This window comes from Cynocephalus volans, chromosome 4, assembly GCF_027409185.1.
Source record: "Cynocephalus volans isolate mCynVol1 chromosome 4, mCynVol1.pri, whole genome shotgun sequence".
NCBI lineage: Eukaryota > Metazoa > Chordata > Mammalia > Dermoptera > Cynocephalidae > Cynocephalus > Cynocephalus volans.
This window is the reverse complement of record NC_084463.1, coordinates 41,465,261-41,488,363: the sequence shown is the minus strand read 5'-3', so window position 1 is coordinate 41,488,363 and position 23,103 is coordinate 41,465,261. Positions and strand designations below refer to the sequence as shown.

Genomic DNA, 23,103 nt, shown 5'->3' with positions numbered 1-23,103 from the left:
AAAAAAAACCCTGCTAAAATTAGGCCAAATGCAAAGGGCAAGAACCAATTTGATATATATCTTCTCGAATTTATATCATGATATGATCAGATGGAGAAAAAATTTCTTATTCAAAGACATGAAAAGCCATGGCTGGGCCATAAAAGAAATGATGTTCCATTTATGCCCCATCAGGCAAATGCAAATAACAGAAGAAGCTGAACTGAAGAAAACACAGTATATCATTTTACTTTATTATTTTATTTAATTTATTGCCAGACATTATAACTTAAACCTGAAGGTGAAGCAGGGCCAAATAGAAAATAGAAATCCAAATATCTGAATAGATTGGTTTGCGGGGTGGGCTCTGCAGATTGCCTCAGGCTGCCCTGGACTGTTTGTCCATTGACGGGGCAAGGCTGAAGTATCAGGACACTCTCTGCAACTTAGTTAGACCTCTCTGCAGGCCTGGCCAAGCTAGAGTCGTCAAGGATTCCAACTATTTGGAGGGAAAATTAGTGACATTAACACAGCCAGAGTTCATTTTTCTACCACCTGTCTTATTAATCTTTTTCAAGCATTTCAGAGCTGAACAAAAAAATACAAATCAGCAATATCAAAGCATCCAGTTTAAATTCCACAGATAGAATTCAAACAATGTCAGGTTAAAAATATATATGTGTGTGTGTATGTGTGTGTGTGTATAGTGTGTGTGTGTGTGTGTGTGTGTGTGTAGTGTGTGTGTGTGTGTGTGTGTGTGTGTATATATATATATCCAGTTTAGAAAAAATTATGTTGGTCCTAAAAAGATATCAATCCCAGATACAAATGCTTACATTCAAAATGATGATGATGTTGATAAGAATAATAATATGCTTTAACAAGAAGCACAGATTTCTACAAATAAATGGAGGAAAAAATATTGCATGAAAAATATGTAGATGCTTTGAAAGAATATTCTGCTTATTGTAGAAAAGAGAATGCAGTTTATCCACATCCTCTCATTAAGTATGACAGTGAAGAGTAGAATAGTCATCCATGAGATAGTTGCAACTCCTGATGGAATTTAATGATGGAATTTCATTTATCATTGACCAATGATAGATAGCAAGGGGTGGAGGAGATTTTAAAGACAATTATCAACAAGGAAAGTAAAGGGATGTAAAGGTAGGTAGGATTTCTATACTTCACTCAAACTGGCAAAAGACAATGCAGTAGACTGTGATAAGTTACACATTTTTATTTACTGTCAGCATTGCATACACAAATCAAAATCAAATTCTAAAAAATTGTTCAAGTAACCTACAGGAAGACAAGAAAAAGGAAAAAGAAATTGCAAACTGAGAGAAGTAAAAGAAAACAGAAAATAAAATAACACACATACTCTAATGTATCAACAATTACACAAAGTGTAATGGTTTAAATATATCAGAAGACAAAGATTGCAGAATGGAGTGAAGAAAAAAAAAGACCCAACTGTATACTCTTTATAAGGAAATCACTTTAAGTATAATAATATGCAAAGGTTAGAAATAAATGTGTGGGAATAGATGTACCAATCACACACTAATTAAAAAAAGCAGGTGTGATTATATTAATATAGACTGCAGAACAAGAGAATTAGTAGAGACAGAAAGAGACATTACATAAGGAAAAAAGGGTCAGCCCACCAAGTAGACAAAGGAATTCTAGATATATATGCACACAACAAAATAGCTGCCAAATATGTGCAGCAAAACCTGATAAAACTGAAGGGAGAAACAGATTCACAATTATAGTTGGAGACTTTATAGCACATCTCTCTCAGTTAATTGATAGAATGATTACACAGAAAATCAGAAAGGATAGAAAATCAGGAATAACTAAACACCAACATCAACCAAATCAACAAACAGGATATTATTAACATTTATATATACCTTCTTTTGGAGTGCCAATGACCATATAGGCCATATCTCAGGTCATAAAACAGACTTCAACAAATTTGAAATAATTGAGCTCATACAAAGAAATGAAATCAATCTAGAAATCAGTAATGGAAAGATCATTGAAAAGTCCCCAAACTCTTGGGGATGAAAGAAAATATATCCCCCCAAATTGCAGACTACATTCACCCAAAAACCTGTCGATGAATGTTTATAGCAGCCTTATTCATAACAGTTACAAACTGGAAACAACCCTGATTTCCTCCTTCAGCTGGTGACTGGTTAAACAAACAGTGGCAAATCCATACCATGGAATACTACTCAGCAACAAAAAGCAAAGAACCATCAATACACCCAACAACCTGTGTGAATCTCCAGAGAATTATGATGAGTGAAGAAAGCCAGTCCCAAAAGGTTAAGACTATGTTATTCCATTTATATAACATGCTTGAAATGAACAGAAAAGGACAACACGTGAGTGGTTTCCAAGGGTTAAAGGAGGGGATGGGGCAGAGGGACTGTGTGTGTGGAAGTAAAATAGAAACATGAGGGATCCTGGGGGGTGTGGGGGGGTGACATTCTGTATCTTGAATCTGGCAATGTCATAACCCGGTTATGACCTTGTCGTATAGTTTTGCAAGATGTCACCATTGGGGGAAACTGGGTAAAGTGTACATGGGATTTCGTGTTATTTCTTACACTGGCATTGTGACTCCACATCTATCTAAAAATAAAGAGAGTTAAAGCTGGCAAGGATGCAGAGAAAGGGGAAAGCTCCTACACTGTTCGTGGGACTGCAAATTAGAGCAGCCATTATGGAAAATGGTATAGAGGTACCTCATACAATTACAGATAGAACTGCCATATGATCCAGCAATCCCACTGCTGGGTATACACCCATACAAATGGAAATCATTATGTCAAAGGGATACCTGCATTTGCTTTTTTGTAACTCTTTTTACAGAGTTGGAACCAACCTAAATGTCCATTGACAGATGGCTGGATAAGGAAAATGTGGTATATCTACACAATGGAATACTATTCTGCCATAAGAAAGAATGAAATTCTACCATTTGCGACAACATGGATGAGTCTGGAGAAAATTATGTTAAGTGAAATAAGCCAGACAAAGAAACAGAAATACTGCATGTTCTCACTCATAACTGGCTGCTAGGAAGGAAGGAAAGGGGCATGAGGGGGGAGAGAAGGAGGGATGAAGAAAGGAATGAAGGAAAGAAAGAAAGAAAAGACCACAATGGTACATTGAACTTTCTGAAGGAGAGAACAAACCTAAGGATACGAGAGATGGGGGTAAGGAGGGAAGGAGTTTGGAAGTGATAGGTCAGGCAAAGAGCATAAAGAAATATGATTTGTAAGAATGAATATGCTAATAAGTAATTTTTTTAAAAAATTAAGAAAAAGATCAGTAGTAGCAATGCATCGAAAGATATCAGATGTGATTCAAGTTTCCTAGTTGACAATGACATTAAAAATCTCTTGGGGTCACATTTGGATCATGCTCAGTACCAAGTGATAAAAGAATGAAGCACCTTTCCTTTCTCCTTTAGTTTAGAAAATTTTCCTTGAAAAAGTCAAATGGTAATATTAAAAGTCCAACTTATCAGAAACATCCCAGACAATAAATACAGAAAAAATGACTGAATTTGAAAATTGTCATTTTGCAACCTCTAGTGAAATAATCTAGGCCCTGATCATCAATGATTTCTAAAGCCACCCAGTAAAATGTCATGGTGGGTCATGATGACACAGGGAATGCACAATTCATCCCAACATCACAAAGCAGGAACGTCCAGCACCGGCTGAGCTCTGATGAGAGGCACAGGGAGTGGCCTGAGCCCCAACATCCATGTCTTGCCTAAAACCCCTTGAATCTGATCCACCCACTACTGGTAACAGGAAAGTCCCAGAAGACAAAGGATTTGGAGTTTGCTACCAGCAAAATCCTATAAGGCATCGAACAGATTGTTCAACAAACAAATGGAAACAAGAGGGTCAGAGCTGCATGTTCAAAGCGATGAGGAGACACTTGCCACGTGCTGAGCATGGACGTTGTGCGGATGTGGATCCTGACAGGAACAGTCAACTCACAAAACAGGTTACAAGACAATCAAGGGCATTTCAGCACAGGGTGGATATTGATCTTACTAAGAAACTGAGTGTATTGTTGCTGCACTAATGGTATTGTGACTGTACAGTGAAGCGGCACTCACATTTTAGCTGACTTCCCTGAAATATCTGTGAATGGAATTGTGTGAAGCCCAGAAATGGGTACAGGTCAGACAAGGTATTCCATGCACTGGTGATTGTTGAATGTGGGTGATGGGTATGTGGGGTTCATCGTTTTATCTCCTGTACTCACATACATGTTCAAAGATTTTCACAATAAAAAGCTAAAAATGCTGCTCTGGAATTCTTAATTTATGGAGAGCAAGTTTAACAGGAAGAATGTGGAGCTGCAGGGGCCCTAGGCTCAGTCAGCAGGACCACCCTGGGGCATTGATACACATTTGCAGAGGCTGAGTCGTCACCATCAGAGAAGTGTGGCAAGTGGTCGTTCAGTGCATCCTTTTGGGCTCAGCGGCCTTTCCAGGTTCCATTGAGATCGTTTGTGAAGTCTGCAGGGTGGCTCCCAGAGACTTAGCACTGTGTTGCACATCTTCTGTTGCCTGAAGCGGAAAGATGCTACAAGGCCACTTCTATCATTCTGTTCAATCTAACAGTCCTTGAAATTAAAATACACATGCAATTTACAGAAAGATAAATAATTCAATATCCAAGTACTGAGAACAGTGGTTAACACTTTCCAATCTTAAAATTAAAAAAAAAATAAATGGTGGCCCCTGGCTTGCTCCTCATGAATTTCATGTTCTCTGCATTGCCAAACAAGCAGAAGACACTGAAGATTCAATCACAGTTCATTTTAGATTGATCCAGGCCATAGACCATGAGCACAGGGGTGTCGGCTTGGGGGTCATATTTGGGTGTTAAGAGAGGGGATGGGGTGCCCATACTGGGGGCTGTAGTGGCTTGGGCCCCAACAGTGACCTCCCACTGGTGGGCCCATCCTTTTCCCTTCCTAGTGAAGTCGGGGGGCCTGTAGTCTTCACCATGGTAATGGCTGTGGCACCCACTGCGGGGCCCTCCATATTCTGTGGGATGATCTCCCAGGAGAGGGGGCTGTCTCTGGCATTTGCTGGGGTTCCTGCCAGAGTCACCTTCTCCACTGAGGTTGGGATTTGTGTAGTCCCAAGTATCCTGGTCATTTTGAACACATTCAGGCATGTAGACTTTGCATATTCAATCTTCAGAGTGCAATAGCCAGAGTAGATGTCATCTCCATTGTGTGAAGCTTTTGGCCCTCTAGGCCCTTTGGCCTGGACTCCATTCTTGAGAAAATGACAGTTCTCTGGACAGGGCCACAAGCATTACAAATAGTGTAAAGAACTTCTGTGGTAATGGAATACAAAGGGTTCAGAATAGTAAAAAAAAGAAAAAGAAAAAAAAAGCACACTGCTTATACTCTGGGAGTCATCCGAGTCCCCACGGCAGGAGATCTGGCTGGTAGAGTAATTGACAAAAGCTGGGTGACCAGCAATGTGGATTTGGTTGCCGGCTGCATAGTTCACTGCGTTGCAAGCCCCCAACACATCTTCAAACTCCACCAGCGCTTGTCTCTTTTTAGGCATTACCACCACATAGCTGATCAGTCCAAACTCCTGCAAGGCCTCCGCAAGGTCAGCTTCTACCACACCATCAGTCAGGCCCCTGATGGGGACAACTGGGGAGGCAGGGGTTTTGTGTGGATCATCGTAGTTCTCCCAGTAGCCACCGCCTGCTGCTGTGGCTCCTCCACCACCAACACCACCACCATGGCCTCCGTGCTGGTGGCCGGCGTTGTCTGACCAAAGCAACTCCACTTTCTTCACGCCATGTATTCATCATGGGATCAGAAAAAATATAAGGCTGTCTACTCTCACCACTTTTATGTAACATCCTACTAGAGGTTCTACTCAGGGTAATTAGGCCAAAAATAAATATATAAAAATAAAAGACATCAAAATTTTAAAAAAACAACAACTATCTCTATACACAGATAACATGATACTATATATGAATAATGGCAACAAATCCAATAAAAAGCTACTAAAATAGAAATCTAATAATTGAGTCCATCAAAGTTCTAGGATAATAGACCAACATATAAGAGTCAACTATGTTTATGTATACCAGCAATGAACAACCTGAAAATGAAATTAAGAAAACATTTTCCTATAAAATTGCATTAAAAAGAATAAAGTAGGGATAAACATTCTTAAAAGTGCAAAATTTAGACTCTGGAAACAGTTGTAAAGCATTGTTGAAAATTTTTAAAAATCTAAATTAATGGAAATATAGCAAATTGATCTACCCATTTAATGCAATTTTTATTAGAGATCCCGCTGATTTAGTTTTAGAAATTGACAAGCTGAATCTAGAATTCATTTGAGATTGCCAGGAACCCTTAATAGCCCAAACAATGTTGAAACAGTACAATGTAGAAGGATGCACATGTCCTGATTTCAAAACTTACTACAATAATAAGACAAAGTGGTGGTACTGGCATAAGTATAGACATATAGAACAACGGAAGAGAATTGAGATTCCAAAAATAAACTCATGCATACATGACTAATTAACCTTCAAAAAGGGTGCCAAAGCCATTCAATGGGGGGAAAACATTCTTCAACAAATGGTGCCGGACACCTGGATAGCCACATGGAAAAGACTGAATTTGAACCTTATCTCACACAATATGAAAAGTAACTTAAAATTGACAAAAACCTAAACAGAAGAGGTAAAACTGCACAATTCTTAAATGAAAACATAGGGGGTAAATTTCCATCACCTTGTTTTGACACTTAGATATGATACCATATTGGATTTTTAGATATGACACCAAATGCAAAAGCAACAAAAGGAAAATAGATAAATTGGGCCTCATCAAATTTTCAAACTTTTGTGTATCAGAAGACATTCTCAAGAAGACGAGAAGAAAACTTAGAGAATAAGAGAAAATATCTGAAAGTCATGTGTCTTATAAGAGTCTAGTATTTAGAATATGCTAAAGACTCTGACAACTCAATAGTTTAAAAGGCCAACCCGACCTTAAAATGGCTAAATTACTTCAACAGACATTTCTCCCAAGAAGATGTACAAATGGCTAAAAAGCACATGACAAGATGTCAACATCATTAATCATCAGAAAAATACAAATCAAACACAGCAGGATACCACTTCACACTTAGTAAGATGGGAATAATTTGTTGAAAAGGATGTGTAGATATCGGAACTCTCATATATTGCTGGGGGAATGGAAAATAATTCAGCATTTGTGGAAAAGTTTGACAGTTCTCCAAGAAATTAAACATAGAATTACCATACGACCGGGAATTGCATACCCCTACTCTGAAAAAATTGAAACAGACAAATACTTGTAAAAAAATGTTCACAATAGCACTTCTCACAAATGCCAAATGGTGAAAAAAAACCCAAATGCTCATGAACTGATATGTGCATAAACGTTGGAAAACTAATAAATAAGATAATTATGGATAGTTTTCAGTAAATTTATGCATATCATGGATTAATAAGTGGATACGTAAATATCTCTCTACATAATGTTATCATATATAGAATTAGTGGTATATCAGCAATATTTGCAATAGCCAAATGGTATAAACAACCTAAATTTCTATCAACTAATAAATGGATAAACACTGAAAAATGGATGGTAAATATAAATACTTACAGGTAAATATATACATATATTTGTACATGTACATATACATACACACACATGAGGGTACTTCAAAAAAGTTCATGGAAAAATAGAATTAAAAGATAAAACAAATATTTCCTTGAACTTTTTGAAGTTCCCTCATACACATGCATATCCATATATATGTAATGTTATTTAGACAAAAATAAATGAAGTACTGAGGTCACTGTAACACAAAAACATCTTACAAAGTGAAAGAGGCCAGACACCAAAGATCACTTACTTTTATGAAATCTGCAGAATGAGGAAATCCACGGAGCCAGAAAGCATATGGCAGGTTGCTAGTTGTTGAGTGGAGGTGGGGATGGGCAGTAACAGCTTAATCATCTTGACGTTTTCTTTTAGGGTCATGAGAACAACCTCCATAAAAACACAGGCTCCAGGGGTGAAGGTCCACTGAAAGTACCCTTGGTGGAGCCTCTTCACCTTTTGTTTTCTGATTGGTTGGTAACAGTAGTAAAACTATCCAATCAGAACGCGTATTCCAGGAGCCCTCATTTGAATACAGAGTCTATAAATGGGCCGAGCAAGCCCACTCTCGGCATTTTCTCTTCTGCGGAGCTGTATTCAAGAGTGGTTTCAACGTTGGTGTTCGCTGGGCTTTGCTGTTTTCAATGAACAGGAAAAGCTGCTCCGCAGGAGTGTCTGAAGAAGAGAAGCAGGTTCCCCCCAAGGTGGAGAACTTTGCTGGGTCCACGCTCTTCTCCATCCTCTTTGGACGTCTCAGGCCTGGTAAGTCAGTTTCCCCGTTTGTCGGGAGCGCGAGTTGGTGGGGGGAGTGGTGGAAAGCGGCGGTAGGTCCGTCCCGGGCAGCCAGAGTGTAGCCGTAGCCCTTGCCCCGTTGAAGCCGCCGCCGGTGGGCCGGGAGCCTCACTGCAGGCGGTTCCTGCTCCTAGCCATTCGCGGAGCCGCGGAGAGCGGCGGGCCGGGGTGCGGAGAGCGGCGGGCTGTGGCGCGGAGAGCAGCGGGCTGGGGCGCGGAGAGCGGCGGTCGCGGGGCGTGGAGAGCGGCGGGCCAGGGCGCTAGTACCGGGGTACCATCGGGTTTTTCTCCGGTTTCCGCACCGAGTAGGGGAGAGTGTCGGTCCTGGGAGTGGAGAGCGGCGGGCCTGGGGTGTGGAGAGTGGCGGGCCCAGGCGTGGAGAGCGTCGGGCTGGGGCGCCGGTATCAGGATACCGTCTGCTTCTCCCATCCCTGCGGAGAGCGGCGGTCTGGAGCGCAGAGGGCGGCGGGCTGTGGCGTGGGGAGCGGCGGTCCCGGGGCGCGGAGAGCGGCGGGCTGGGGCGCCGGTATCGGGATACCCTCTGCTTTTTCTCCAATCTCCGCGCCGAGCAGAGGAGAGTGGCGGTCCCGGGGCGTGGAGAGCGGCGGCCGGGGCGTGGAGAGCGCTGGGCTGTGGCGTGGAGAGTGGCGGGCCGGGTCGCGGAGAGCGGCGGTCCCGGGGCGTGGAGAGCGGCGGGCTGTGGCGCGGAAAACGGCGGTCCCGGGGCGCGGAGAGCGGCGGGCCAGGGCGCTGATACCCGGGTACCGTCGGCTTTTTGTCCGGTTTCCGCACCGAGTAGGGGAGAGCGGCGGGCCCGGGCGTCTAGAGCGGCGGGCTGGGGCGCCGGTATCGGGGTATTGTCTGCTTCTCATATCCCTGTGCCGAGTAACGGAGAACGTCGGGCCGGTGAGTGGAGAGCGTCTGTCCTGGGCATGGAGAGCGGCGGGCCGGGGCGCCGGTATCAGGGTACTGTCTGCTTCTCCCATCCCTGCGGAGAGCAGTGGAGAGCGGAGAGCGGTGGTCCCGGGGCACGGAGAGCGGCGGGCCCGGGCGTGGAGAGCGGCGGGCTGTGGCATGGAGAGCGGCAGTCCTGGGGCGTGGAGAGCAGTGGGCCGGGGCACGGAGAGCGGCGGTCTGGAGCGCAGAGGGCGGTGGGCTGTGGCGTGCGGAGCGGCGGTCCTGGGGAGCGGAGAATGGCAGGCTGTGGCGTGGAGAGCGGCGGGCCAGGACGCCGGTATCGCGGTACCATCTGCTTTTTCTCCAATCTCCGCGATGAGCAGAGGAGAGCGGTGGGCCGGAGCGTGGAGAACAGCGGTCCCGGGGCGTGGAGAGTGGCGGGCTGTGGCGTGGAGAGCGGCAGGCCGGTGCGCTGGTATCGGGGTACCGTCGGCTTTTCCCATCCCTGTGCTGAGCAGCAGAGGGTGTCGGGTTGGGTCTCTTTTGATTTAGATTATTTGGTGCCCTTTGAGCTTCCTGAATGTGGATTTCTATTTTATTTCCCAGGCTTGGGAACCTTTCTGCCATTACTGTTCATTTATTTAAAAAATATGTTCTGTATTCCTATCTTTGTCTTTCTGGTATACCAATCGTGTGTAAGTTGTTTCTCTTGATGGTGCGCCATGAGTCTCTTAAGCTATGCTGTCCATTCATTCATTCATTTAATTTGCTGCCCAGATTGATTGCCAGTGACCAGTCTTTAAGTTCTCTGATGCTGACTTCTGTTTTCTGTAGTGTACTGTTGAACCCTTCTGTTGAAATTTTCAGGTCGTTTATTGTATGCTTCAGTTCTGTGTTTTCTGTTAGCTACAATTTCATCTCCATTGAAGTAGTTATTTCTTGCATTGCGCTCCTGGTTTCAGCAAACATCTTTATGACTAATACATGCACTGTTCAAATTATGATGGGGCTACATCTTGATAAACCCATTATAAGTTGAAAATATGGTTGTTAAAAATGCTTTTAATACACCTAACTTATTGAACATTACAGCTTGGCCCGGCCTACCTTAATCATGCTCAGAACACTTACATTAGCTTACAGTTGGGCAAAAATCCCAGACCACAAGGCCTATTTTATAATAAAGTGTTCAGTGCTTTATGTAATTTATTGGACATTGTATTATAAAGTAAACTGAATGGTCGTATGGCTACCATGTACGGTTTCTACCTTATGTGTATATCTCTTTTGAAGCATTTGTGTGTATGGTGGGGAAGAATCATGTTTTCTAAAAGCCAGTTTTCCCAGATGGATAAAACAACATACACTCCAACTTCATGATAATTCAAGATATTCCACATCCTTATCAATACTGTATAGTCTTGTCTATCTGATGTGGTTTTAGTTTGTATTTTCCTAATTTCTATAAGTATGTTTACCATGTTTCATATGATTATTGAACACTCAGAAATCTTCTATGTAAAGTGGTTCTTCAAGTCTCTTGCCTGCTTTTCTCTTTGGGTCTCTGTCTTGTTTTTTTTTAATAAAAGTATTTGGTTTTCTGTGAGGCAATTAATTTCTCTCTGTGACTGCTATTTACATCCTTTAACCAGTACTGTTTGATGAATAAAATTTTTATTTTAATGTCCAATTTATGAATATATATTTTTAAATTTATACTTAGAACATACATAGTTAAAATTATATAATATGTAATTTTTAAATTAAATTTCAAGCAGTCTATTTTTTTCAATCTCTTTTTTTCTTTTTCAGCACCAGCATTTGGATTTTTTAATCCTCTCTGTGGTATATTTATTTTCAGTATCTTTGATTTTTTATTATGATTTTCTTCTACTAACTTAAACATTTTCAATGTACTGAAACTAACGATTAGCTAATATATTCTTAGTCTTTTCTTATTTTACCTATTTAAGACTATATGTTTTCTTTTAATTTTTATTTGAAATTCATTCTATATCTTTTAACAGCTTAATTAAAGTATAAATGAAATGGAAGAAATGCATATACTTAAGGTATATACTTTTATGTTTGGACATATGTATGCACCCAAGAAACCATCACCACAATCAATATAATGAACATACCTATTATCACAAAATTTTTCTCATGCCCCTGTATTATCCCTCCTTCCTGCTCCTCCTCTCCACCCTTTATTTAATGAACTTGATTTCATTGAGCAAAGCATTAAAAAAATAATAGAACAAATATCGAAACCATACTGGTCAATGAATAATCACAAAGGGAACACACCATGTAACTACCACCTAGGTCAAGAAATGGAGCATGAGCACTGCCTCAGGAAATCTTTGGGCCTCTTCCACTCACTATCTTCTCCATTTTCTCTTGCGGAAACTGCTATTTTTCTATTTCAACTAGTCCTGTTACAACTTCCTTGTAAAATCTTTTGGTGAATTTCTGTCCCATCTAGGACTGGAATTGCTGGTTCATGGGCGTGCCTGAGTAGGTGCTTCCAAACCATGGTCCAAAGTGGCTCTGCCAATTGACACTGCCACCAGCAGTGCTTATCAATTCCAGTTGCTCATTGTCTTTGCCAACTCTTGGATCTGTAGTGTTTTTTATTGTTTCATGCTTTTGTTGTCAGTGTTTTTGCATTCAGATGAGTATGCAGTAGTTTCTACCGGTTTTAATTTGTACTTCTCTAATTGCTATTGAGTTTGTACACATTTTCATGTATTCATTTGTCACTGGAATGTCTTCTCCTTTGTAAAGTGCTCATTGAAGTGGCTTGGCTCTCTTTCTATTGGGAAGTCTTTTTCCTTGGAAATATGTAGTTCTTCATGTATTCTGCACTATAAGGCCTTTGTTAGAAATGTGAACTGCACATTTTTTCTTCCACTCTGTCTTACCCTTGCACACTCTTAATGATGTTTCTGATGAGCAGAAATTACTAAATTCTAATAAAGTTTCATAGAAATTCATCAGAATTTCTTTAGAATTTATGGTTTATAAAAATGCAATGTAAGAGCACTTTACTCATAACAAAGTTATAAAGATTTTTTCCAAAATTACTTTTTACATTTAAATGTAAAATACCTTTTGTATGGTATGATATCCTGATCAAATGTTATTAAATTTTTCCTAATAAACATCCATTTGATGCAGCAACATTGATTTAAAAATTGAAAACAGCTCTGCATAGCAATCTCTGTTCTTCCTCAGCTGTGCAACATGCACCAGCCTCTTTCTAGATTCTCTTTAGGTCATTTGTCCCTCTTTCCATCAATACCACAAGGTTTTATTCCTTGTACCTTCGTAGAATGTTCTGATACCCTGTAGAGACATCTCCCCACCCTGTTGGTTTTCAAAAGCATGTTGGAGATTATTGGACCTTTGCATTTTTATATTCTTCTTCAAATCAGCAGTGAATTTACACAAAAAGACTTGTTTTTCATTGATATTGTAATAGATGCATGTATCATCTTTAGAAGAAATAACATCTTTATAATAATGTTTTTCCAATTTATGAGCATGATTATTTTTTATTTAGGCTTCTAAACTATGTTATTTCTTGGAGGGGGGATTTTATACATGTCATTATATTAATCTCTAAGTCATAGTATTTTTATGATATTGCAAGCATCTATTTTTTAATTTATTTTTGCTGTTTGTTACTGTCTGTGTTAATTCCAGGAGGTGTGGAATGAGCTGAGCTGTTTTGCTGGGGTGAGTGACTTACCTGGAACTGATCCCTGATTGAGGTGTCAAATGTACTGATTAATAGTGGGTCTTAGCTAGGTTTGGCTGAGGTTTATATCATCTTGTCACCGTTATTTATTGATAGTAGTGAATGTGGTGATTGACCAGGTTTTTACCTGGTCTTGGTGAGAACACAAGAGGGCTCTTCTGCTGGGGCTGGCCCACAGTGAAAATATGCCTGCAGGATCAGCAGGGTATAAGAAGCTCAGTCCACACTTTATATAGGGGTCCCGGGGTCTGAGGTGTTCTGTGCACACACAGATGGCTCCTGATCTGAGAGAGGAAGTGCCTCCTGGTGTATCCCTGCAGAGAGGAGCACTGGAACCCATGCCATCCTCTCATGACCTGTCACTGTGAGGCTGCCTTTGGCTGAGATGCTCTTCCTCACTTGATGTGTTTCTTTAATGCTATTACTATAGCATATCTTTTTTCTTCAGCAAACTGTAGATTTCTAAGCACTGCCGTTTTTTGCTCCAGTGTCCTGGCATTTACACAGAGTTGATTTTTTATATTTAGCAACCTTTTATACTCATTTAGCCTATCTGTGCTTTTTCTGTTTGTTGTTTGTTTGTTTTGTAGATTCTTTCGGCTTGTAGGTTACTTAGTCAGAAATTTTTATGCCATTATTTCTTACCTATTTTATTGTCTAGCATTTCCAGTACGGTGGTCAATTGTATTTGAATATACCAGGCATACTTAAATTGTTCTGAACCTGAAGTTACCTTAAACATGTCACCAATAAGAGTAAAGGAATTTACTTTTTATTCCTAGCTTTACATGAGGTTTTTAAATCACAAATAATTGTTGAATTTTGTCAAAGGCCTTTTATTAATTTATTTGTTTAATTGTGGTGAAGTAAACAAGGCTATAAAGTTTTTTCTAATCACGGGCTTAGCTGAATTGCAGTGTGTAAATGTGATGTCTTTGTTGCCATTTGGTTCAATATATTATCTAATTTCTACTTGATGTTAGGTGTTGGGTCATTAATAACACAAATGTGATTAGCCCCTTCTCATAGGTAGAAAGATGAGAGGTCGAGTTTTAAGTTTGTTGTCTAATGTCCTGGACTGACAAGAATTTTCCTACCTTGCCATGTTCTTCCATTCTCCCATGGAAACTGCTCTCCAGTCTTGGAACCTGGGTGGGCTTCTCTCTCCAACCTACGATGTCAGTGTCACTGGCCTCCGTGGTGGGGTTGCTTGTCAAGAGAAGGAATCTCTTTGTCATTAATTCAGTGTATTTGGACCTGGGAGATGCAGACCTTGACTCCCATCATTGGCTTTAGTGGGTCGATTTATGTTGGTAGATTTAAAATTTGCATCAGGTAGACACAATTTAAGTCCTCGTTGACTGGCTCCCTGCACATTGAGGATTTCTAACATATTATGTTTCTGCCAACAAGTGCCTTAGTTATGTATTTTATGATCATGAAAGGGGAAACTACCTTTATACTTCTATTTCTCAGCTATACAATAGGAACTACAGCATGGAACTGATTGCCTTTGGATCCTAGCTTATTGACCCTCTTTTCTTTCATTTTTCTTTTTCTTCAATTCTGAGACCCCCTAGACCTATTGTGAGAGGGTTTCAGGTCTGCATCTTTCTGCCTGGGGACCCAGAACACCTGTCAGGTCCTAGAGAGGAGTGATCCAGAGACTGGCAGGTGGGGAAACATTTATTGAGCACCTGCAGTGTGACTGTGGCCAAGGCCATGAAGGAGAGTCAAGCCAAGGCCGGTTGTAAGCACAATGGCCCTTCAGTTCCTTCAGCCCCAGGTCAGGGCAGGGTCTCTTCTCCCTGTTCTTGAAGGCATCAGGCTCTCCCAGTAGGTGGCTCCCAGTGTTTCTCATGAGGAATTTTGTAAGGCCTTGGGACTTGTCTGTGAGAGGTGTGGGTCTGGGGTGGGGGTCTTCACCCAAGTTTGCACATGTACCATCCACTCCTGCTCCACCACCACCACCACCACCACACCTCCATGCCTTTACCTTGATCATGCCTCCTGCAGGAACACCCTTCCCCCAGATTCTCCTCTCAGGACTTTCCAGGAACATTCTTGCCCTTTGTCACCCAGCCCCATTCAGGAGCTGTCTCTGCTCCCTGCCACCTGATTCCAGGGCTCACTGCCTCTCGGGCCAACCCCTTGCTCATGAATGCACTGGGCTTGGGCAAGGACCTGCATCTGTGATTTCCCAGCCCTCAGCGTGTAGGAAGGAGGGAGTTGTAGAGAGGAATGAAGTGGGTTAAGGTGGGATGGGGGGGAGAAAGGGAAAGGGTTTAGGAGGGTCAAGAGGGTGTGAAGAGACACAGACAGGAGCAGAGGGGAGGAGAGGCCCCTCAGCCTCTGTGGTGCAGGGGAAAGAATGGGGGCTCCACATCCAGCTCTGCGGCTTCCTTGGTCTTCCTGTTTGGGAAAAGTTGCTGTGGGGCTGGGGCTATGGCGGTCACCACTGGCCTCTCCTTGTACACCCTCCAGTTCCACACCTTCCCCGTGGCTGCTGACTCCTGGCTGTGGAGGAAGAGCCCTAGGTGACAGTGGAGGGGTCCTGGGCTCACACAGGGAACACAGCTGCAGCTTCATAGCCTCCACCTTCACCTTGACCAGTTCCTCTGCAGCTGAGAGGGTGATGAGCAGGTGAGGACAGGTAACGGCCACCCTCCTTCCAAGGTCTTCCCTCCTAGCCACCCATCCACATCTTCCCAGCTTCCCCCATACCTCAGAGAAGCCCAGCTGGATCTAGTCACTTAGTTGGTCACCATGCCTCACTTCCTACTACTATACTCGTCCATGCACACCAGCCAGGGTCCAGTCTCAGGACCTTTCCACAGGCCATTCCCTCCCCCTGGACCTCTCTCACCCGTATACCTACAGTGTTGTGCTGGAGAGGATCGTTGTTGATGTTTAGAAACTTTGTAAGCATTCAAGTTGGTTCAGTGTGAGTATTTACAACAGAAAAACTGCAAACACTATAAATCCAGGGTGTTGTCAGGAGAGTCACTTACCAGCACAGCTGCAGCTCTTCTCCCCTTCATCCCTCTGGTGACCCCACTGACCCGTTCCCTCTTGACATCCATTCTCTCTCCATTCTCTTGTTTGGTGCATGGGATCCATTGGGGGCAAACGCTGGCTGCTTTGCTCCCCACTTTCTCACCTAGGCCTGTGATGGTCCCATACACATCCATGGCCATGAAGAATGGCTCCACCTTGTTTTACCAGCATCCTTTCGGCCCCTGAATGGACATAAGAGGGCAGCAGGGATGGGTTAGCAGGATCAGTGATGAGGATGCTGGGTGGTAACAAGCGACTGGATTCAGGGTGATGTTGACATTAGGACCACCACGGCTTGCTTAGGAACTGGTGTTGCAGGTGAGAGAAGAAGACCTGGGTATGACCCTGTGGTTTGGTCCTGGTGCTGCTAGAGAAGTTGTGGAAGGAGCAAGAAATGGATTTGAGTGATTCATGTGGAGTTCCCAGAGGTCCTTGTGTGGGCCCATCAAGTCCTCCAGCTTTTCCTCAAAATGCAGCTTGGGGGCTGACCGCACAGGCATTAGGGGCCACGGGCTGAGAACTCATACCATGGCCTGGCCCAAGGGGAGTCTTCATGCAGACACTTCAGGGGCTTTGTCCATGCTCTGCCCCACTGGGTGCACCTTTCTGTCAACCATCCAGGGCTCAGCTTAGCCAGCTCCTCTGGTCCCATCCTTGATAGTGTTCCTCTTGCAACCCAGCCCGATCCCCAGGCCTCTGGCACTGGGACCACCTCATCTGCCTCTGTTCTCTTCCTCTATCTGGCAGTTTGAGGAAATTCTCTCCTTGTCCTCCTGCAACATGGTGTTTTTATCACCAACTTTTCTTTTGTTACTTAGTATATTGATTTACTTGGACTTTATGTATTAAGTATTCTATGAAATTACATGAGATTACTTCAAAAATTTGTCAAAAATGGAATTAAAAGATAATACAAATATTTTTATGAACTTTTTAATGTGTTCTCATATATGTTTTTCTTGAAACCTTATTCTCATGAATTAAAGTAGCTGAGTTAGTTTATGTTTGTCCTGTTTGCTAAAATACCTGACACCTAATGCAACAAGTCCTGGAGCAGCAGTTCTATGTAAATGTTCATGCACTTGTATCCTTAATGTAACTGTTTATCTATCAGTACCTGTGCAGTATTATATGTTGTAGATACTGTTATCAATTGGTATAAGGTAAAATAAAAGCTATTTTTTCGTTCTTGTATTTTTTAAAAATTTTCTGTTTTATTACATGTGCTGTGTTATATTTTAGAATTTTAATACTCTTGGACATATTTAGTATATGTGGTTTTGATGTTTTTTTTTTGAAAGTACAAACAAGTAATCAAATACAATATATCTTTGACATAGGAGTGAAATAAAATGGAAACCTACCAGACTGAGGCCTATTACCGCAGCTCCATTGGCAAAAGCTGTTATCTCCAGTCAACCAAGGTAACAGCTCTTCTCACGGTCCATCTGGGCCAGGCAGAGAGCCAGGAAGTGCAGGTTCCATTGAAGGCTCGAGGCCTGGCCGGATGCCCCAGCCCTGCGAATCGCTTCAGGCCGCAGCAGCAACCGCAAGGAACAGGTACTGAACCGGTGCCCAAGTGCGCTGTTCCCGCCGGATCCAAGCCTCGGCTCGCCGAGCCTCCACGCACGCGCATCCGGTGCCCCCAGCCCGCGCAGGCGCGCGAGCGCTCACACGGCTTCGCGCAGGCTCAGGGCCGCATCTGCTGAGTACGGTTCTTCGCGTAAACGGTTCTCCGCTGTAAACGGCCGTTTCTCGCCGTCCTGCAGCCTCCTGCAGCTCCTCAGGTGGGCGGCGGCGCTCGCCTGGGCCTGGTCCTGTGCCCAAGCGCTTCCGCCTATGCCTCGGCGTGGTCCGCCCGGACGAAGAGGTGATGAGCTGTCCTCTCCCCAAAGTCCCAAGGGCTGGGGGAAGGACGTGGGATGAGGCCTGCACCGAGAAAGGGACAGAAGGAGCAAGGTAGGGAGCTGGGGGACGGTGGGGCCTAGAAGGGACGGTTGGGGGAGTAGAGGGATGGTGGGGACCCTATGCGGAGGGTAGCGGCCATAGAAAGGATGGTCACGTGGCCTTATTAGTGCCAGCAACGTGGCCAAGGTCCATCTGGTTGACATTTATCATGTTTATGAAAATTTCTACATGTGATTGTGAAGTTCTGTTGATTGTAATTCTTAGTTCTTGTCTACTCGTCAATACGTTAAAAACATTGAGTTCTGGGGGATTACAGGTAGCAGAGTTTGATGCAGGGCAAATCAACAAAAACTTACTGGTTTGAAAAACAACCATTTTATCTGTTTGTGATTCTGTGAGTCAGCATTTTTGGCTGGGCTGAGCTGGGCAGTATCTATGCTGGTGTCACATGGGAGCACAAGTGAGGCATTAGGCTTCGGGTTCCTTGACTGAGGCTGGTTCCTTAGGAAGACTTCACTCACGTGTCTGGTGGTTTGTGCTGGCTCTTGCATAGGGCATGTGTTTCCAAAAGGCATGCCCTCGGGCTTTTTCCCCCAAATGACAGTATTCCAAGAAGGCAAACTTTGTTGTGCAAATACTTTTCAGAACTATGATCATATCCCTTTTACTCGTGTCCCATTGACCAAAACAAGTGAAATGGCAAAGCCCGGGGTCATTGTAGGAGGGAACTACATGAAGTTATGGATACAAGGTGACGTGTCATTGGGAACCATTACTGGAAAAGTGTGCTGCAATTAATATACATTATGTGCACTTTTTTTCCTATAAATCATTGGCCAAAAATGTTAGTTTGCAGATGCTTTTTTTCCATGAAGTTTAGGTCTATAAAAGCAAGAGGTGTTCTAGTGGCTATACTATTGTTAGAGTCCTATATAGTACATATGTATTAATAGGAACATAGTTAATACCACCCAAGTATTTCTCTATAAAGTCAATTTTAATGAGGGCATAATGTGCCTTTTTTTGATGTAGTGTAATTTATTCAACCATCCTTAAAATTTTTAAATTATTTCTTCATAGTAACATTAATTGTTACTAAATCACTAGCAAGTCAATATTTTCACTAACCTAAGGATTAATCGTGTGTTTAATCTCTACCAATGAATAGAATTGTGGATGCTCTTTTGATGAGGTCTTTCCTGCCCTTGCTTGTGTGTAAGAGACTCTTGCCCCACAGCCAACCTTATTTCGTTTTGTTTTTTCCAGCTATTGTGTAGATCACTTTGCACAGCAGACTCTAGGAGCAAGTGTCACCATTTCTCTAATGACTGCCTCCGTTCACCTTCTCTTCCAGGTGTAATTCCAGAGTCCTCTATGTGTTTTCAAGAGCAAAGAAAATGCGAACATCTCTGGTAAGTTGTTTATTTATTCCTCAGCTTGTTTTACATTTTATTTTAGGGGCTTTTTAGGAGTTTAATTAAAAATGCAGAAATGTAAACAAAATTCCGCAACAGAGAAATACACATAAGCAGGATAAAGTTGACATGTTGATAAAGGCAGGTTACAAGGCCTTACTGCCATCTAAGTTGAATGCAAATTGGTCTCTGGTCTTTCTGATACCATAGCAAAAAGACACATTTATTACATGATTGGAATAGACCCTAAGAGGAGAATGATAGAGTTTGGATGTGTTTTCCCCACCAAAACTCATGTGGAAATCTGATCCCCAATGTGGCAGTGTTGGGAGCTGTTTGAGTCATTGGGGGCTGATCCTTCAAGAAAGTATTAATGCTCTTCCTGGTGGCGGAGGGCCTGAGTGAAATCTCACTCTGTTACGTCCCATGAGAGCTGGTTGTTTAAAAGACCCTGGCACACCTCCTCCCTCTCTCTCTCTCTCTCTCTCTCTCTCTCTCTCTCTCTCGCTTCCTCTCACCATTTGATCTGCCACTTTCTGCCATGAGTAGAAGCAGCCCGAGGACCGTACCTGATGCAGCTGTCCCAGAATCATAAGCCAAATAAACCTCTGTTCTTTATATATTACACAGTCTCGGATATTCTGTTATAACAACATGAAAATGGACCTAAGACAGAACATGCTAAATTCTCATAGGATATGAAGTCTGAAGCAAAGTCTTTATTGGTCACATAGGTGATGTAATGGACAGTGTTTTACTACTGACCTGGAAATTAACAGGGTTCTGCAGTAGTAATGGTTACCTAGTGCTAAAGCACAAATCAGTTAGTAAGGTTTTTCTGGAATTAGTAAAATACTGTGGTCCCAAACAGCCCTTGCAAGTCCCCACCTGTTTCATGGATAAAACCTAGAATGTGTGGAGGATAGAATCTACTGCAGGTTTTTTTGGGGGGTGGGGAGGACTATAGGGATATTCAAACCCTTGACCTTGGTATAACACTGAGCTCTAACTAGCTGAGCTAACTTGCCAGCCCTTCTACAGTTTCTTAAATAACTGCATACATTTCTCTCAGCTGGTCTGTATATGCAGGCTGTACCACAGCCAATCCAAATGTTATACTTTCTGATGAGTATTTTCATTGCTAATTTGCACTTTACCCAACTCAATGTAGTCTTAGTTCAGTTCTTCCGAAGTTCACCAGTAACTTAAATCGGTGTCCAATCCAAAGACTGCTTATTTGCTTTATTTTATTTGAATCTTCTGCCATATTTGAAATTACTATCCGTGATGTCCTGGAAATACTTCTTTGTTAGTGTATTAGTCCGTTTTCTGTTGCTATAACAGAATTACCTGAGACTGGGCAATTTATAAAGAAGAGAGGTTTATTAGGCTTCCGATTCTGGGACAGCTGCATCTGTCATGGGCCTCAGACTGCTTCTATTCATGGCAGAAAGTGCCAGGCAGCTGGCGGGTACAAGCAGATCACATGGCGAGAGGAAGTGAGAGAGAGAGAGAAGGTGCTAGGGTCTTTTTAAGCAACGAGCTCTTGCGGGAACTAATCCGGGAACTGATTGAGCAAGAACTCACTCATTAATCTCCCTTCTCCCTGGAAGAGCATTAATCCATTCATGAGGGATCTGCCCCCATGACTCCATCAGTTTCCAACACTGCCACATTGGAGATCAAATTTCCACATGAGTTTTGGCAGGGACAACACATCCTCACTTGGGGATTTTATCCGGCCCTCTACCGAGTGACCTGAAAGGCTGCTAGTTTTGATTGGGTCTCAGAGCAGGAGAAGGCTCTGAAACAGGTCCAGGCTGCTGTGCAGGCTGCTCTGCCCCTTGGGCCATATGATCCAGCAGACATAATGGTCCTTGAAGTGGCAGTGGCAGATAAGGATGCAGTACGGAGCCTTTGGCAGGCCCCTATAGGTGAATCATAGCGGAGACCCTTAGGATTTTGGAGCAAGGCCCTGCCATCATCTGCAGATAACGACTTTCCTTTTGAGAAACAGCTCTTGGCCTGCTACTGGGCCTTAGTAGAAACTGAACGCTTGACTATGGGCCACCAAGTTACTGTGTGACCTGAGCTGCTCGTCATCTCAAGTTCAACAGATCCACAATGAAAACACATGCACCGTTCTTCCCGTATAAGAAAGGTACTTCAAAAGTTTCACAGAAAGATTATCTTTTAGTTCTATTTTCCGAGGAACTTTATGAAGCACCCTCATATATAGTATTACTACCTGCTAGCCTTGATCCAAACCACCAACAGGGGATTATTCCTGGTCTCCTCCCTCTCTCTCAGTTGCTGTCTCATCTGGCATCACATCCTGCTACTTTTGTTTCTGTGTTTTTAAATGTTTATTCTAATGGCTACATGCAGTGCCCTTAGAAGGGTAGGGACTTTTGGTACTCAAAAATGGATACAATAATTTTCTTTTTTAACATTAGAAATGTCACTGTTGGCAGAACCTGAAGGACGTGTTTGCTCAGTGATGAGATTCTGTGCCTCCTGAGCTGTGCTACTGACAAGTGACAGTCATAGGAGTTACTGGGATGCCTTTGAATGAGAGTCAAGAGAAAAACATGCAAAGAATAAAAATAGCACATGTTCTAATCTTTTGTACCTTTTGCTGTGTACTTCAGTAATTTTAGCAGTAGTTTGTACTTATACAGAATTATAGGTTTCTATCTCAAAAATGGCTTTTCATGTTTTCAAACTCTAAAGATTATATTTAATTCTGTTATTTCAGCTAATCACTTAAAAATTAGTAGGGTAATATAAATGTATGCATCAATTATGCATTAAAACTGTGGTTAATAGTTGGCTAAAAACAGACTTTTTGTGATAAATTATACATAACATAAAATTTGACCCTTTAATCATTTTTAAGGTTACAGTTCAGTGGCATTAAGTATGTTCACATTAATTTGCAACCATCACCACCATCCATCGACAGATATTTTTCATTTTCCCCCAATGAAACTCTCTACTCATCAAACACTAAACTCCTATTCCCCTCAACTCTGGGACGTGGCAAACGTTATTCCACTTTCTATCTCTGTGAATTTGTCTACTCTAGGAGCCTCACGTAAAGTGGCATCTTACAATGTTTGTCATCTTGTGACTCGCTTATTTCATGCAATATAACATCTTCAAGATTCATCCATATTGTAATGAAAATTAATTTTACTTTTTAAAGCTCCATAATATTCTGTTCTTTGTATCGAGAACATTTTGTTCATCCATTCCTCCTTCAGTGGACACTTGGGTTGCTTCCACCTTTTGGCCATTGTGAATAATGCTGCTATGAACGTACATGTACCAATGTTTGTTTTAGTTCTTGCTTTCACGTAATTTGGGTTATGCCTAGCAGTGGAGTTGAAGGATCCTATGATAATTCTATGTTTAGTTTTTTTCAGGAATCTCCATAGCATCTTCCACACTTTATATTCTCACCAGTAATGCTTCAGGATTGCAATTTCCACATCCTTGCCAACCCTGCTGTTTTTTGTTGTTTTTTTGTGATGGCCATTGTAATAGGTGTAA

General features: G+C 42.4%; 1 pseudogene; it reads right to left on the bottom strand.

Annotated features, from left to right (window-relative positions):
• Positions 1-4,718: 4,718 nt before the first annotated feature.
• Positions 4,719-8,288, bottom strand: LOC134376049 (heterogeneous nuclear ribonucleoprotein L-like; annotated as a pseudogene).
• Between the last annotated feature and the right edge of the window lie 14,815 nt (positions 8,289-23,103).